This window comes from Ailuropoda melanoleuca, chromosome 11, assembly GCF_002007445.2.
Source record: "Ailuropoda melanoleuca isolate Jingjing chromosome 11, ASM200744v2, whole genome shotgun sequence".
In the NCBI taxonomy this organism is placed as follows: Eukaryota; Metazoa; Chordata; class Mammalia; order Carnivora; family Ursidae; genus Ailuropoda; species Ailuropoda melanoleuca.
Window position 1 is genome coordinate 10,534,525 of NC_048228.1, and position 15,856 is coordinate 10,550,380.

At 48.4% G+C, this 15,856-nt stretch overlaps 1 protein-coding gene across 1 annotated transcript in view; it reads left to right on the top strand.

Annotated features, from left to right (window-relative positions):
• Positions 1-15,856, top strand: part of LOC100484271 (kazrin) — a 472,216-nt gene that overhangs the window by 138,725 nt on the left and 317,635 nt on the right. The gene's annotated exons all lie outside the window — the stretch shown is intronic.

Below are 15,856 nucleotides of genomic sequence, written 5' to 3' on the forward strand. Positions count from 1 at the left end.
AAGCAGAAGGGAGAGATGGGGGCATTCTCTGGTTTACGTGCGTCCCTCTGGGAGAATGTTCTCTTGCTCCTTTGGTAACAGAACACCTCGAAAAGCCCTTGAGTTCCCAGAATGCTTCCAAAATCCAGAGTGTTCCTTCCTCTTTGGATAGAAGGGAAACTTAGGGACCGTTCTCAGACTTGGGAAATAGGGAATGTTCTTTCTTACCTTAGGATGCTTCAAAGACCTTCCAGCATCTTCACCTAACTCCCCTTCTTTTTCTGTCCTCTGACATTGAAATCAAGAAGGTAAATGGATTAAGGGGCCAGACTGGCTGAGCCAAAGGCGCAGGGCATTCAAAAGAGCAGAAATATTGGAGTGTCCTCACTTAGCCTCAGAATCACAAAATGTTCACCTGTCTCCCTGCCCACCCAGGAGGGATTCCTATGCCTGCGCCCTGAAGGGGGAGCTTGGGGGGGCTTGCATCTGCCTTGGGGTTGAACAAGCAGGAGGAGTGTTATTCTTGGGGTGTGGGGTGAGCCTGTGGACTTCTGCTGTAGGAAGTGTGACCCTGAGCCCCTCTGGTCGAGAGAGGGGAAGTAGGATGCCGCATAGTGAAAATTGCAGAAAGAAACCAGCCTTTTCCTGAAGGAGGCCCCTAAACACATCTGCAGTAAGCAGGGAACCGTCTGCCGTGCGGAACAGTGCTGTTGCCGACCAGAACCAGGCTGGACATGCTGGAACTGCGGTGAATACCCAGCAGCCCCCAGGAGGCAAATTGGTCCCTCTCCAGGGAGCTCTGGCTGCAGAAATCCTTACAGCTCAGGGAACTAACCAATGGGGTAATGAATAACAGCACCAAAGACACTGTGCTGTGCTGGAGAGCTATGATCCCAGGTGCACAGACCATACTCCCGGGCAAGAAGCCTCTAACCTGATGCACAGATAATTACAGGGGGCAAGAGTGGGGTTTGAAGTGTCCGCCGACATCCGGTCCCATGCAAACTCCTTCACCGACTTCTTCCAGTCCCTTCTCCTTCTCACCTCTCTTGCATATTTGCTTCTCTCCTCTTGATGGTTACAACTGCCCAGTAAAGTCGGCCCCACCCTGATTGCATCCTACCCTGCGCCCGAAAAAAATACGAATCTAATTACCTCGTTCTACTTCTTCCAACCCCTCGGTGGCTTTTCCTGGGCCCCACGGACCTCCCTGCTCTGGCAGCTAGCCCTTGCACATTATGCCTTACGGGGCTGTGACTCTGAGCCGCATGCGAGGCTGTTCCTCACCATTCATTGCTCATTCTCCTTCCTTTGCCTGGAATTCCCTTAGCTCCCCTTCCTGCCAGCTCCCAGAAGAATGAAAGATTCCACCTTTGCTAGACTCTGGGGGTTCCAGCTACTAAATCTAGGAATAACAGAGCATTTGGGAGTTTAGCTTTGTCATTTCCTGGGAAATGACCCACACTTGCCCTCCATGGTGCGGGTGGAGGGGAGGATTCTGCGCTCTGTGTGGAGGGGAGTGAGGGAGAGCTCTGTGGATGATGATCTGAGTGTTGGGAAATTCTTCTCTGAGGGACGCACACCCCTAAGAGGCTGGGGCAGAATTGTGCCCCTCACTTCCTTCGTTATGTTCCTGTGGAGGTCCTGTGTGCTGGCCAAGCACTTGTCCCAGGATGCTGGAGCGGGTGGTTTACCCTTCCTGTCTCCAGGGCCCACCGGTGCTTGATTTTTACATGGATGGATGGAAGGAAAGCAGGAAGGAAGGAGGGATGGAAGGAAAGCAGGAAGGAAGGAGGGATGGAAGGAAAGCAGGAAGGAAGGAGGGATAGAAGAATGAAAGGATGGATGGATGGATGGACGGATGGATGAGTGGATGGATGGATGGACGGATGGATGGATGGCTGGCTTTGCCTTTCCCCCCCAGTGAGCTACTCCAGGATAAGGATCCTATCTTGATCATCTCACCTCCCCAGCACCAGCACACTGCCTGAAGCACCTAATTGCTTAATAAATGTCCAATGGAAGGAAGCTGGAGGAGGCGTTGGCTGGCAGCACCCGTCACTGGGGTTACCTCGGCCCAGGCAAATCCTAGGGGCCTTTGGAGACCTGGAGACCTACTACGTTTTCTTGAGTTTATTGCCTTGTAAGGTTCCAACAATTCTGGCCCCTTCTTTGGATCTCCTTGAAGGGAAGGTGCAGTCACCCCTCCCAGCAGGTTCAGAGGACTGAAAGCAACAATCCACATGGTAAAAGGGCCAGGAGAGTTTGGTTAGGGCTTTCCTTCTGAACCTGTGTGGTGTGGTTTTCTCCTCAATGATGCTGATGTTGACTAGCATGGAGGGGGGGCAGAGGGGAGTGCCCTCCAGGGTTTCAGAATCTGCTCTGCCTCGTGGTAGAGAGGTTTTCATTCCTCGCTCAGAGATTGCCTTTCCAGAATGGCCCTGTGATTCAGAAACCTCTTTCAAGGCAAATTAAACTAAAGTAAACCTTAAGAAAATTTCAGTTCGGTGGCATGTTATATGAGAAACTGACGAGTGGCCCTGTAATATATTTAAATCTTGCTCTTTGAGCCAGAACCCAAATATTGCCTTTCTGTGAACTAATGTGATGTTGCTTATCTACTGTGATTTTTTAAAAAAGAGTTTTCCTTTGTAGGAAGGCACACTCGCCTTCTTCATGCTTGAGTTAACTATGTAGAAAAACAAAACCATCCACAAGCAGTCAAAGGTTCCTCACACCCGGGAAGAACCCAGTGCAGGCAGCCCTCTGATTGTCAATGAGCGGAATAAACAGAAGCACAAATCCATCAGAAAGGTCCTTCTCGACCGCGATGCCTGGCACGTAGTAGGTGGTGAATAAATGAGTATTTGTGGACAAGTTGCTAGATTATAGGCTCTGGGAAGGCAAGGACCGTGTGTATGTCCATTTTATTTACTAGTGTGTTCCCTCTGCTTAACATCCTCACAGACACGAAATAGAAGCTCATTCATTCGTTGAGCCATCGCTCTGTGCCACAGATGACTTGGGGCCCCATACAGATATTTCTGGTATTAACTAGGGCATTCACACATACATGATGGGGTGACTAAAAGGACAAATGATTGGAGAAAAAACAGTAAGCCCATCAATCCACCAGCCAATAACCACTTTCATTTCCCTTTGTTCCAGTTCCTAGAACAATAAGCCTTGAGATGTCTCTCCCTATCGTTTTTCTCACTTGCTTTGCCGTCCCTGATGAATCTTTCCATCTCTGCCTCCCCAAACCATGAAGTGTCAGTCTGTATGCCATTTCGTTGAATCATCCCATCTGGCGAGATGCGAATTCTTTCGCTTTTGGATTACTTCTGTCACTTTTTATCTTAGCCACTGAGCGCAGTTCAGAAATCATTTGCTGGGCCCCTCCTGCGGGCAGCCACGGTGGCAGGGGCCAGGGACGCCGAGACGAACAAGAGCCAGGCTCGACCCCTGGTGTTCAGCAAGTGTCACGCCTGCCTGCCCAGTTGGTAAACACACCCGTGGCTCTGAGACAGAGGTCCGCCCCTCGTTGTAACAGACCCAGCACCTAACACCGAGCCTGGTCCACAGAGGCTCCCGCGTTCGCTCAGCGCATGCGCATGTGAGACGTGCGGCCTTTGAGGTCTTTGCTTTGGTGGAACCGGAAATGTGGGAGGAACAAGAGCAGCTGAATTGCACCGTGTTTGGGCGGGGGTGGCGCCCCTCGGGTGGGGACTTAGAGGGGCCTTGCAGGAGAGAAGGAGCCTAGGGGGTCACGGTCACGGGGCTATGCTACAACACGGTAGGCACACTCGCAGGTAATAATAGGTCATTGCCGTGGTGAGAGTGAGGACTTCTTTGATGGCAGCCCCAAAACTTTCCAAGCGAGCTTAAGCAAAATAAAAACAGAAGGAGACCTTTATTGTTTTCCAGACCTGGGAAGTCATAGGTTGTCGCCAGCATCAGGACGGCCCCAGCATCAGGAAATCTGCCTCCTCTTGACTCTCGGTTCTGCCATCCCCGGTGCTGGCTTTGGTGTTAGGCAGCCTTTCTTCTGGGGCCCTGCCTTCTGCTGCTCCTGGCTTTCTAGAACCGATTTCGCATCAGCACTTTCCCAGTGGCTTCAGCAAGAGTCTTAAGGTCAATTTCAGGTCCCTGATGGCCAAGATGTTGGAATATGCTGATTACCTGGCCTGGGTCGGGTGCCCACCCCGGGACGCAGAGCAGGTCCATCTTAACCCAGCCACAGGGACGGAGAAGGGGGTCACGGTGGTTCCCTGAAGCAGAATCAAAGTGCTGGTATTATAAAGAGTGAAAAATGCGAGGCGGACACCCCAAAACCACCCCTGGCCACTGTGCAGAGTTATCAAGAGAAGCAGACGAGATGACTGGACACCATCCGCAGGCCTTGCTCCCCCCCAAAAGTGATGTGTGTTACTGGAGCAGTTCCTGGGAGCCTGCTGAAGACAGGGAGGTTGTCGTGTGGTTTATGGGCAAACACCTCTGGTCCTGCTGTGTGACCTCAGACAAGTTGCTTCTGCTCTCTGGGCATCAGGTTTCTCACCTATAAAACCATGGGGTTGGGGAAAGTCAGCTGATAGGGCTTCTTCCCGCCTAGGAGCTGATAATCTCCACTCCTGTGGTTGGAAGAACGGAGCTGCTACCCGTGGGCACCGTCATGGCCCTAAACTCTTCTTTACAGCCGAGCCGCACCGACCTGGCTGTTTCCAGACGTTAATAATAACAGTAGCAGTGTGACTACTGGCTACCAGCACGTAGTACATGGCTCATTTGTGCTGGCAATGTGCCCTATTCAGTATCATCTCATAGAGTCCACCTCCAAACCCCGTAAGGTGGGAATCTTTGGCCCCATTTTACAAAGACGGAAACTGAGGCCCAGAGAGGCTAGCTCATCAGTGAACAGCTGGCAGGATTTTCCGTGGCCACCTGCTCGCAAGTGGTGCTAAAATCCAGCAGAGCACCACCAGCACCCAGGAGCACCCACAGCCCCTCCCAGTTGCTGCCTGTCCCCAGGGGTAGTCACAGTCCTGACTCATAGCGCCAGGGGCGGGGGGAGCCACAGCTTCGGTGGGTGGTCTGGCCCCGAGCTGCATTCCCGGCCTCCGTGCTTTCCCGCCTGTTTGTCATGTTATGTTATGATGGTGGACTAACCATGTAGTTCAAGTCTTGGGAGATGACACGGGTGAAAGGGGGTCTTGGGACGATCGCAGTGCCTCACGATCTAACCAGAAGCTTTGGCCAGAAACCCAGACAGATCCTGTGTGGCCAGTGCCGTGCGGACCCAAGAGCCCCTGGTGCCAGGACCAGCCTGGCAGCTGAATGGGCTCATATCATTCACGAAATAGGAAAACCCCCTTCTTCCTTTAACAAAAGGGCTTCTCCACAACTGTTCCTAATGATGAACAACTCAAAACAGATAGGAATGACACTACGATAAGGTAAATAAGCCCCAGAACAATAGTGGGGCTCCCCCCACCCACCACTGGTAGCAAAGCCAAGAGTAATTAGCACCCTGAGCGGGGGGCGGGGGGTGGCGGGGGGGAGTGATCACTGCTTCCACAACACTCTCATTACCAGTTACTAAGAGTCATAATAAAACTGAAAGGAGGCTTTTAAAATCTCGCCTGTGAGTGACTGCTTGAGGTGGCAGAACGCTCAGCACCGGGACCCTGTGTTTCTCGGGGCCATCACTTGGAATGGGCTGGCTTCCCTGATGTTGTTCGGTTGGGCAGGGAGCACAGTGCTTACACAGTCGAAGAGCAGAGAGCGAGGTCTTCACCGTCCCTGGAATTATTACCACTGGGGACAAGATCAACGACTCCTCCCCCAGAACTTCAGGCAGACAAATGCTGACTTAGACACTATGTTCTTGGCTTCTGTGGCTGTCATCCCCATTTGGCCCGGTTTGCCTTTCTGTTGGGGGCAGCCCATTTTCATATGTCATGAGCGGGTCTCTAAGAGCATGCTCTGGCAACCCCTCTGCTGGCACGGGCCATGTGAGGGGGATCCCCTGGGGAAGGCAGCAGTCCTGGCCCTCATGGAGTTGATAATCCAGCAGAAGTGAAATACAGCGGAAGTTGTCTCTGAAGGAAGAATCTCACCAGTGGAGCGGTATGATTCGTCACGAGCGCTCACTGGTCTGGTTTTAAAATGCTATGTTGCGTACACCCCAGCTAGGTTGTGCAGGTTCAAAGTCATCCCCCCATGTCCTTGATGGACCTACGTACAGATACGAGTGCAGATATTTCGTGGCTAATGAATGACACACAATCTCTAATTTGAAGGTCAATAAGGATATAAGGATACGTGATTTTTTTCTTTTTTTTAATTAAATTTTTTTCTTTTTTATTTTTTTCATAATATTTTTATTATATTATGTAATTCACCATACAGTACATCCCTGGTTTTTGATGTAAAGTTCAATGATTCATTAGTTGCATATAACACCCAGTGCACCATGGCAATACGTGCCCTCCTTACTACCCATCACCAGCCTATCCCGTTCTCCCACCCCCTCCCCTCTGGAGCCCTCAGTTTGTTTCCCAGAGTCCATAGTCTCTCATGCTTCATTCCCCCATCTGATTACCCCCCCTTTCTTTATCCCTTTCTTCCCCTACCGATCATCCTAGTTCTTATGTTCCATAGATGAGAGAAACCATATGATAATTGTCTTTCTCTGCTTGACTTATTTCACTTAGCATTATCTCCTCCAGTGCTGTCCATGTTGCTGCAAATGTTGGGTAATTGTTCTTTCTGATGGCTGAGTAATATTCCATTGTATATATGGACCACATCTTCTTAATCCAGTCATCTGTTGAAGACTCGGCTCCTTCCACGATTTAGCTATTGTGGACAATGCTGCTATGGACATTGGGGTGCATATGGCCCTTCTCTTCACTACATCTGTATCTTTGGGGTAAACACCCAGTAGTGCAATGGCTGGATCATAGGGTAGCTCAATTTTTAACTTTTTAAGGGATCTCCACACTGTTTTCCAGAATGGCTCTACCAACTTGCATTTCAATAAGGATATAAAGATACGTGATTTTTTTCTTTTTAAAATACTTTTTGAACTTTCTTGAGGAATAATTGACAAATATAATTGTATATATTTAAAGTGCACAGTGTGAAGATTGATGTATATTTGCACTGTGGATTGATGGCCAAGATCAAGTCATGAACACCTCCATTCCTTCACATAGTTAACTGTGTGTGCTCGTGCGTATGTGTGCATGTGTGCATGCGCCATGAGAACACCTAAAACCTACTCCCAGCAACTTCCAGGTCTGCAACACCATCTTGCTGATGGGTCCCAAGCTGCGCATTAGATCCTCAGAACTTACTCTTATAACTGAACATTTGGATCCTTGGACCTATATCACCCCATTTCTCCCGCCTCTCAGCTCTTGGCAACCACCATTCTAATCTCTATTTCTATGAAATCGGCTTTTCTTTTTTTAGATTCCACATATACATGATGCCAAACAGAATTTGAGTATTTGTCTTTCTCTGTCTAGCTTATTTCACTTGGCATAAGGCCCTTCAGATCCATCCATGTTAGGGGAAGTGGCAGGATTTCCTTCTTCCTTGTGGCTGAATAATATTCCTCCGTGTGTGTGTGTGTGTGTGTGTGTGTGTGTGTGTGTGTGTCACATCCTCTTCACCCATTCATCTGTGGAGGGACATTTAGGTTGTGACCGTATCTTGGCTACCGTGAATCATGCTGCAATGAACACGGGTATGAAGATACCTCCTTGAGATACTGGATACTCAGTAGCACAAAAACTAAATAATCCAGCTAAAAATGGGCTAAAGAATGGAATAGACGTTTTTCCAAAGAAGATGTACAAATGGCCAACGGGTACAGGAGTAGTTTTTCAATATCACGGGTCATCAGGGAAATGCAGATCAAAACCACAATGAGCTAATCCCTCACACCTGACAGGACGGCTGTTCTCAAAACGCAAGCACTAACAACTGTTGGCAAGGATACCGATCACAGGCAACTCGTACGCTGTTGGTGGGAATGTGAATTGGAACAGCCACTAAGGAAAACAAAATGGCGGTTCCTCAGTTAAAAATCCAACTGCCATATGACCCAGCAACCCCACCCCTGGGTGCAGATATATCGAAGTATATCGAAGAGGTGATTTTCTCTTGATTCTCACACCAAGTGAATCCTCTCTTTCTGAAGACGTAGGTGGGATTTCTGAAGGGGAGAGGACTTCAGAGTCGTGCGTTGACTTACTGAACCTTTTACTGAGTGGTTGAGAAGATGCCAGGCCCTCTAGCAAGGGTTATGGAGGGATTAAAATGACAAAGACTCAACCTCTGCTCCCAATGTCTTGGTGAAGGTGCCACATGCAGACAAGTAACTGCAAACACCAAGAAGCAGACAACATGCTTGAGGAGGTCAGAGAGGGCTTAGACTTTACAGAAGAGAAGATGATCCAGGAAGGCTTCTCAGAAGAGGTGGCACTGAAAGCATCAGGAGGACATTGACAAGCAGAAATGGGAGTGGGGGAAGCATTTCAGGTAGAAGCTGGAGGTGGGAAGCTGAAATGGAAGGCGGGAAGGTGGAGATTGGGGGTAGTGAAGAAAACAGCACCTGTGCGTCCTTGACAGTCAGATGACGGGGTGGCAGGTGGGGCGCTGGTAGGCATTTCTCAGCACCGGAGGTCAAAGTGGTCCTTTCAAGATTCAGCGGCTGCAACTGTGTGTGTGTATTAAAATATATATAACATACAATTAATTCACCCTTTTAACAGTTTTTAAGTGTAGAATTCAGTGACTTTAAGTACCTTCACAATGTTGTGCAACCATCGCCACCATCCATTTCCAGAACTTTCTCATTTTCCCAAGCAGAAGCTCTGCACCCATTAAGCAATAACTCCCACTCCTGCCTGCCCTCAGCCCCCGGTGTAGCCTCTTCTCCTTTCTGCCTCTGTCGACTGTGCCTACTCTATGTACCTCATACAAGCAGAACCGTACAATATTCGTCCTTTTGTGACTGGCTTTGTCCACTTAGCAGAACGTCCTCAGGCTTCATCCATGTTGTAGCATGCGTCAGAATGTCCTTGCTTTTGAAGACTGAGTAATAATACTCCGTTGTGCGAATACACCGCATTCGGTGTATCTGTTCACGTGTCGATGGGCATCTGTTGTTTTCAGCATCTGGCTACTGGGAATCCTGCTGGTAGGAACGGGGGCGTAGCATCTGGGTGGCTCCCTGCTTTCAGTTCTTCGGGGGTACATCCTGGTAAGTAGAACTGCTGGATAATATGGTAATTCTGTGTTTAACTTTGGAGGAACTGCCCCACTCTTCTGCATTTTAAACTCCCACCAGCAGTGCACCGGGGCTCCGATTTCGCCACATCCTTGTCAACACCTGTTACGTTCTGTCTTCGTGGTGATAACCGTCCTCACGGACACGAAGCGCGATTAGGTTTGTATTTGCTCAGGCGACAACTTCTTAGATTCGAGTGTTGCCCTCTAGGTTTCCAGCTGGATCTTGTTCCTGATTTTCAACAATTTCAACTTTTGTTCTTTTCCCCTTGTGGAATAACACGGTGGCGAGATGACCAGAGAGGTGCCTTTGAGAAGCTAAGCTGTTGGTCATCAAACGCTGGCTTGGAAAGCTGGGCCACCCTTTAGTCCCTCTTTGTTGTGACTTGGACACAGTTTTTGAGGTTCCACTGAGTTCCTTTCAACCAGAAAAGATTTCTTCAGTTTCTGCTAGGTTTTCTCCCAGAGCATCATCTTTTTAAAAAATGAATCTAAAGGAACCGTACATGGGCAAAAAAAAAAAAAATCACTAATCTCATCCTCTCTGACAGTTTCAAGTTCACAGGAATGTGGGAGGAGCTCAGCTCGGGAATGAGTCTCCCTCTGGGGAAAGTAAATAGAGCGGACGTCACATGGTTGGGAGTCCACAGACCTGGGTCCAACAAGTTATTGGTTCTGTGACTTTGGACAAGTTGACTTCTCTTTGCAGGGGGGGAAGGGGAAAGTTAAACACTTCTCTTTTTTTAAATCTCTCTGATCCTCAGTTACCTTGTCTATAAAATGAGGCTATTTGATCAGCTTCCTGTGGTTTTTAGGAGATTCGAAGAGGGAATGCCTGTAAATCACCTGTAACCATGGCTGGCATATAGGGAATGTTCCATATCTGGTAACTTATATTAGTTTTGTTGAGTCTCAACTTCTTTTCTTCTAAAATGGGGCTAATAATAGTTTAGGTTTAAAGGCCATTGTGTAAACTAATGGAGCCAAGCGATGCAGGTAAAGCTCTCGGCACAGGCTTGGCACGCGGTGATTGCTCAGTAAGCCTAAGTCATGTTGTCACTCCCGGGATTGCTGATGCTAACCTCCAGTGCCCCCGGGCAAGCAGATATTTATTCTGAGCTCAAAGGATTGTAATGATGTCCAAACTCAGTTGGTTGAGCCATAGCTTGTGAGAAGAAAGCTTCGCACGCACATTATAATGGTCTCCTGACACGAATTAGTCAAAAGATACATGTTTTATTCTTTGCTCCAACTCATTTTCTGTTTGACCATGGGCAAGTGCCCCCACTCTTTGGGCCTCAGTTTCCTGCTGTTAACAGACTCTATCAAGAATAATAAGGGCACTGGCGTGGCTTAGTCAGTTAAGTGTCTGCCTTCAGCTCAGATCATGATCTCAGGGTCCTGGGATCAAGCCCCGAGTCGGGCTCCATGCTCAGTGGGGGAGCCTGCTTCTCCCTCTGCCTCTATCCCCCACTCTTGCTCGCTTGTACTCTCTCTCTCTTTCCTTTCTCTCAAAATAAATAAATAAAATCTTTTTTAAAAAGAATGATAAATAAATATGGCCTGCATGCCTTGACTCTCAATGGCTGACAGTACCAATGGATCCCAGTGCTCCTACCCACTGAGACCAACCTCAGCCTCAGAATCCTTCTCAACACAGTGCTCCAGGCAGCAGCTAACCAGCAACTGCCCCTGGTTAATGACTCGAAACCTCTTTGGTGTTCTAAGTGGAAATCCCGATTCCATTAATAAACTTTCCTCCCACACCACTGCAAACATGAGCAGACATGCTCAGATTTCTTTAAGTGTCCCATCAGTTATAGCCACTGAATATTTTCACTAGGCCAGGTGCCAGAGAATACCCTTGATGGAACGAGGACTCTTAAGCCCCCCTTAAGTCCTCCAGGAGCGGGCTTCAGCTTGGCACGAGGAGGCAAACACGAATCAGGGAATTAGTCAGAAGGGGAAGGGACGGATACCGCTGGTGCAGTCCGCCTCTCCAGGCTCTGCCCATGGTTCAGGGAGGAGAGCGGGCTGCAGGGGGAGGGGGCACCGCAGTTTTCCCAGTGGGGAAAGGCGAGTATGTCCCTGAGGTTGGTTTTTGTGGGATTGGGCCCTTCTGCACCCACAGACAGCACCAGCTCACTGCTCCAGCTGGGGGCTAATGGACATTCTCTGGCTTCTCCGTATCCTGCCTGCTCCGGAAGCTGCTGTCCTTGGCTGGTTCTAAGGGACGATACATATAGTTGTATGGCAAAGAATAAAGACACACCCCACCACCACAAAAAAAAACTGGTAAAATCTGGAGTGCCTGGCTGGTTCAGTCAGTTGGGCGTCTCTTGATGTCGGCTCAGGTCATGATCTCAGGGCTGTGGGATCGAGCCCCGTGTCAGGCTCCGCAATGGGCGTGCAGTCTGCTTGAGATTCTCTCCCTTTCCCTCTGCCCCTGCTTATGATCGCTCGCTGTCTCTCTCAAATATATTTTAATATGTATTAATATTTAATAATCCAATAAAATATAATATACAATATATTTTATTATATACTTAATACTTAGTAATTAATAATATAATTAATTATTTAATGAGTAGATTGTTTCATAATTAATTAAATAATAATATATACATTTTTAAACTTGGTAAAATCTGAGACATTGTGCCAATGTCAGTTTCCTGGTTTCGATTATCATACTGTGGTTACAGGGATGCCATTATTGGGTGAAGCCTTATTATAGATACAGGGAACCTCTGTATTGGTTTTGAAATTTTGTGTAAGTATGTCATTACTTCGTAACAGAAGGTTTTTTTAATTTAAAAAATTTTTTTGTCCTTTTTTAAAGATTTTTATTTTATTGTTAATATTTTTTAAAGATTTTATTTTTTATTTATTTGAAGAGATAGAGACAGCCAGCGAGAGAGGGAACACAAGCAGGGGGAGTGGGAGAGGAAGAAGCAGGCTCATAGTGGAGGAGCCTGATGTGGGGCTTGATCCCGTAACGCCGGGATCACGCCCTGAGCGGAAGGCAGACGCTTAACGACTGTGCCACCCAGGCGCCCCAAAGATATTTATTTTTAAGTAACCTCTACACCCAACATGGGGCTTGAACTCACAACCCCGAGATCAAGCGTCACTCCCTCCACCGACTGAGCCAGCCAGTTGCCCCTAGACGATTTTTGTTTTTTGTTTTTTTTAATGACATCCTTGCAAATGCATTGAACAATTTCAAGATGCTACTCATGGGCTGTAGCCCCAGACATGAACTCCTCTGCCCAGTGCCGGGAGTCCAGGGTCCCCTGAAAGGAGATTAGTCACAGCCTCTGCATTTACAGCATGGGAGGCTGAATGTGTCACCCCTCTTGCAGGCCACCTGTTTACCTGAGTTCACAAGGGATCAACATTCTAGGTGCTCCATTCTCCAGACATGAACACCGAGGCTTTAGTCAGAGCAAGCCCAGGTGCCCGGGAAAGCTCGTCACTTGGCATCTATTTTTTTTCCCCCAAATTCATAGTCTGGGATGCTTTCTATCTTAAAAGCAGCTGTTTCTTCAATTCTGTACATGACAAGATTTCTTTTTTAAAAAAGCCTTCGACCCCATTTGTCTTCCATTCCCTCTTCAGGGCCTTGAGGAGCTCAAGGCCTGGGAAAATTTGATTAACTCGAAGACTTGTTAATTACTCTTGTATCGAGGGAAGCCTCTACACCTGCTCTCATCTCCTGAAGACAACTTAGGTTTGAGCCCGTGCTGCCTGGTCGAGTAGAGTGTCTGCGCTTTGGGAAACAAGTGATTTTAGAGAGCTTGCTGGGAAGGTTCTCACATCATGAGGCTGTTGCTGAAAATAAGCCACAGTTTCTGTTGGGTCAGTGGACAGGTCCAGCTTAACCCCTGCGGCAGCATTTGTGTTCCCAGCTAAACGTGGGAAGAGCCTGATCACAATCAGAGCTTGTGTGTCATGTGGGGAGATCACTCATAATGCAATCCAGACTCTGGCCTCTCTCCTTCTAGAAGAGATGTGAGATGTGAGGCTTTTGTGTTTGTTTCAATTTTGAAAAATCGCTTTATTGCCTAGGAGAAATGATATATGCTAACCCCAGGTTAACCCTCAATTCTACCGTCCAGATGCGATCACCCCTAACATTCTGATGAGTGTCCCCTAGATCTTCCCAGGCTTTTGGTCACATGTAGATATTACGTATACATGTAGATAGAATGTGTGCCCATGGATGTAGTGTGTACTTGGGTGCCATTCTGAAACCTACCTCTCCCGCCTGCATTGTTAGAGGCGTGACAGTGCTTAGGCCCTTTCTTGATACATCACTGAATTCACACCTTACCTCATCACCATGTCCAGCTTCTGCCTGGCTCGTGTGTGGCACTTCCTCATGCTGGGCACTCTTCACAGCAGGCAGATGATCCCACTTCATCCTCCTTACATCCTTGTAAAATTAGTACTATTGCTGTCTCACCTTCATAGCAGGGAAGGCTGAGACATGGAGGAGGTTAGAAGCTTGCCCAGGGTCACGCACTGAGGGCGGGCACTTGAATAAGCCAGTGGGTGCTAGAGAATATGCTCTTTCTTGCGGGGCCACGCTGCTGCTCCATCCTGAATCCAGGCATCACCGAACTCATCGGGTCCTGGGATGGCGAAGGTCTGACACACAGAACACTGGTCCTCATGCTTGTTTCCGTGGCAGACATTACTAATGGATCATAGCTCCTTTCTTTTCGGAGGCTTCCAGACAGGCTTAGGCTCTTTCTTGATAGATCATTATAAACAGCGACCACCAAGCCATTGGGATAGGTTTATGGGATGATGCCTCTGTGCTTTCCCTGATCCATTTAATACTGCTCAGTCCCAGGGAACTGACTTGTCCAGGTGAGGAGCAAAGCTACAGCTGGTGCTTGACTCTCTGTCTTTCTACCCTACACCACTGTTTCCCCAAGTGCAACAGAACAAACAATGGCTGCCTTTGGGGACACATCCCCACTGGAATTTTGTTGTAGCCTTACTGTGTATTTGGACAACTTAGAGTTAAACAGAGAGGATGGGCCACAAAGGATCATTTTATCACAACTCACTTTATAGAAGATGTTGCTAAATGGAGTGCATTAGTGATATCAATACTTTTAATTTATGCAGTAACCACAGCTCAGGGGGCAGCAAACGTGGGTTGATGTCAATTGCCAAGAGTTTACTGAGAATGTCCACGACTGGGGGGGCACCGCGGGAGGTCCAGGAAGCGTACCTTCGAGTAGCCTGTTCACTCAGTCAGCAAGCAGGCGTTGAGCACCTGCTGTTTATTCAGAGAGGCTTGGTTCTTATCACAAATAAGAGAAGGTGGTAATTGTGGGATTTCATATGGAGAGGGCCCTTTTCTCTCCATCCCCAGTTTCGTTTTCACTGAGAATTAAAGACTCAGGAGAAAGAGTGGAGATCACAGGCGTTCCCGACAGAGCTGACTGGGAAACAAGAGCTGGGTGTCGGCCAGTTCTCCACCCCTCCCCAGTGGCCCCAGTGGCAGGCAGGGCTAAAGGACTACAGGCGTCGGTACTCCACCTGCAGGACCCAGGTCTTGCCTGGTACTTACCTCTGGCAGAGAACAGACCGAATGTATATGTCCCAGGGGCAGGGAGGCTCTGGGCAGGCCCTTTTCCTTCTCCCAAACTTTACTAGCCAGGCAGAAGTGAGTGAAGGGGCAGGGGGGCCCTGGAGTGTGGGTGACTGGGGCTCCCTCCAGGGACACTTGGCCAGGACTTGGGGGCTCTCCTCTAACCAGCCTGTGCTACAGTGGTACGGGTGTTGGGGATTCAGAAAGGGGGATGGAAGCGGGCTCTAGCCGCTGGGAAGAGTTGGTGTAGGACCCCAGATTTGGGGTTGTGTGAGTCGGGGCTGGTGTAGGTGGGACAGGATGCAAGGCCAGCATCCTGGGTCCAGATGTAGACAGGGGAGAGGACAGTGAGTTCCGTGGAATACGGGGAGGACAACCAAGGGGTTATCTTTGGTGTAATTTAATCTAAAACACAGTATCTTGAACCATGCGAATTGAGCAGGTCTCCAGTTCAAATCTATGAACCCAGACTTTTTAAGTTAAGTTCATGTTGGTGGATAAAGTCTATGGTTGCGAGTTCACACTTCGTGGCACATGGGAAAACATGTTCTTGTGAAGGAAGAGGGAAAGTTGTGTCCAGGGGAAAGAGAACAGGCTCTGGAGCCTGAGAGATGCTCGTTCAAGTCCTAGCTCCATGGTCTGCCTGCTGTGTGACATTTTACAGATTATTTAACCTCTCTGAATGTCTGCTTCTGCCCCCCCCCCCGCCTTTATAAAATGGGAACAACATGGATTTCCCAGGCTGAGAAAATTAACTTAATCTAGGCTTGCAAAATGCTGTTTCTGTGCTTCCCCCTGAACTCTCATCTCCCCCCAACCCACCACCTCCTCACCTCTCCACCCAGAGGATTTTGATATCAGAATACTACCCTAGTTCCCGGGTGAGAAAAAATTCTGAAAGCTTTTCTGTAAAAAATATAAATGCAGAAAGTCAACTTGTACTAATACATGTGGTTGTAGATTTTTTTT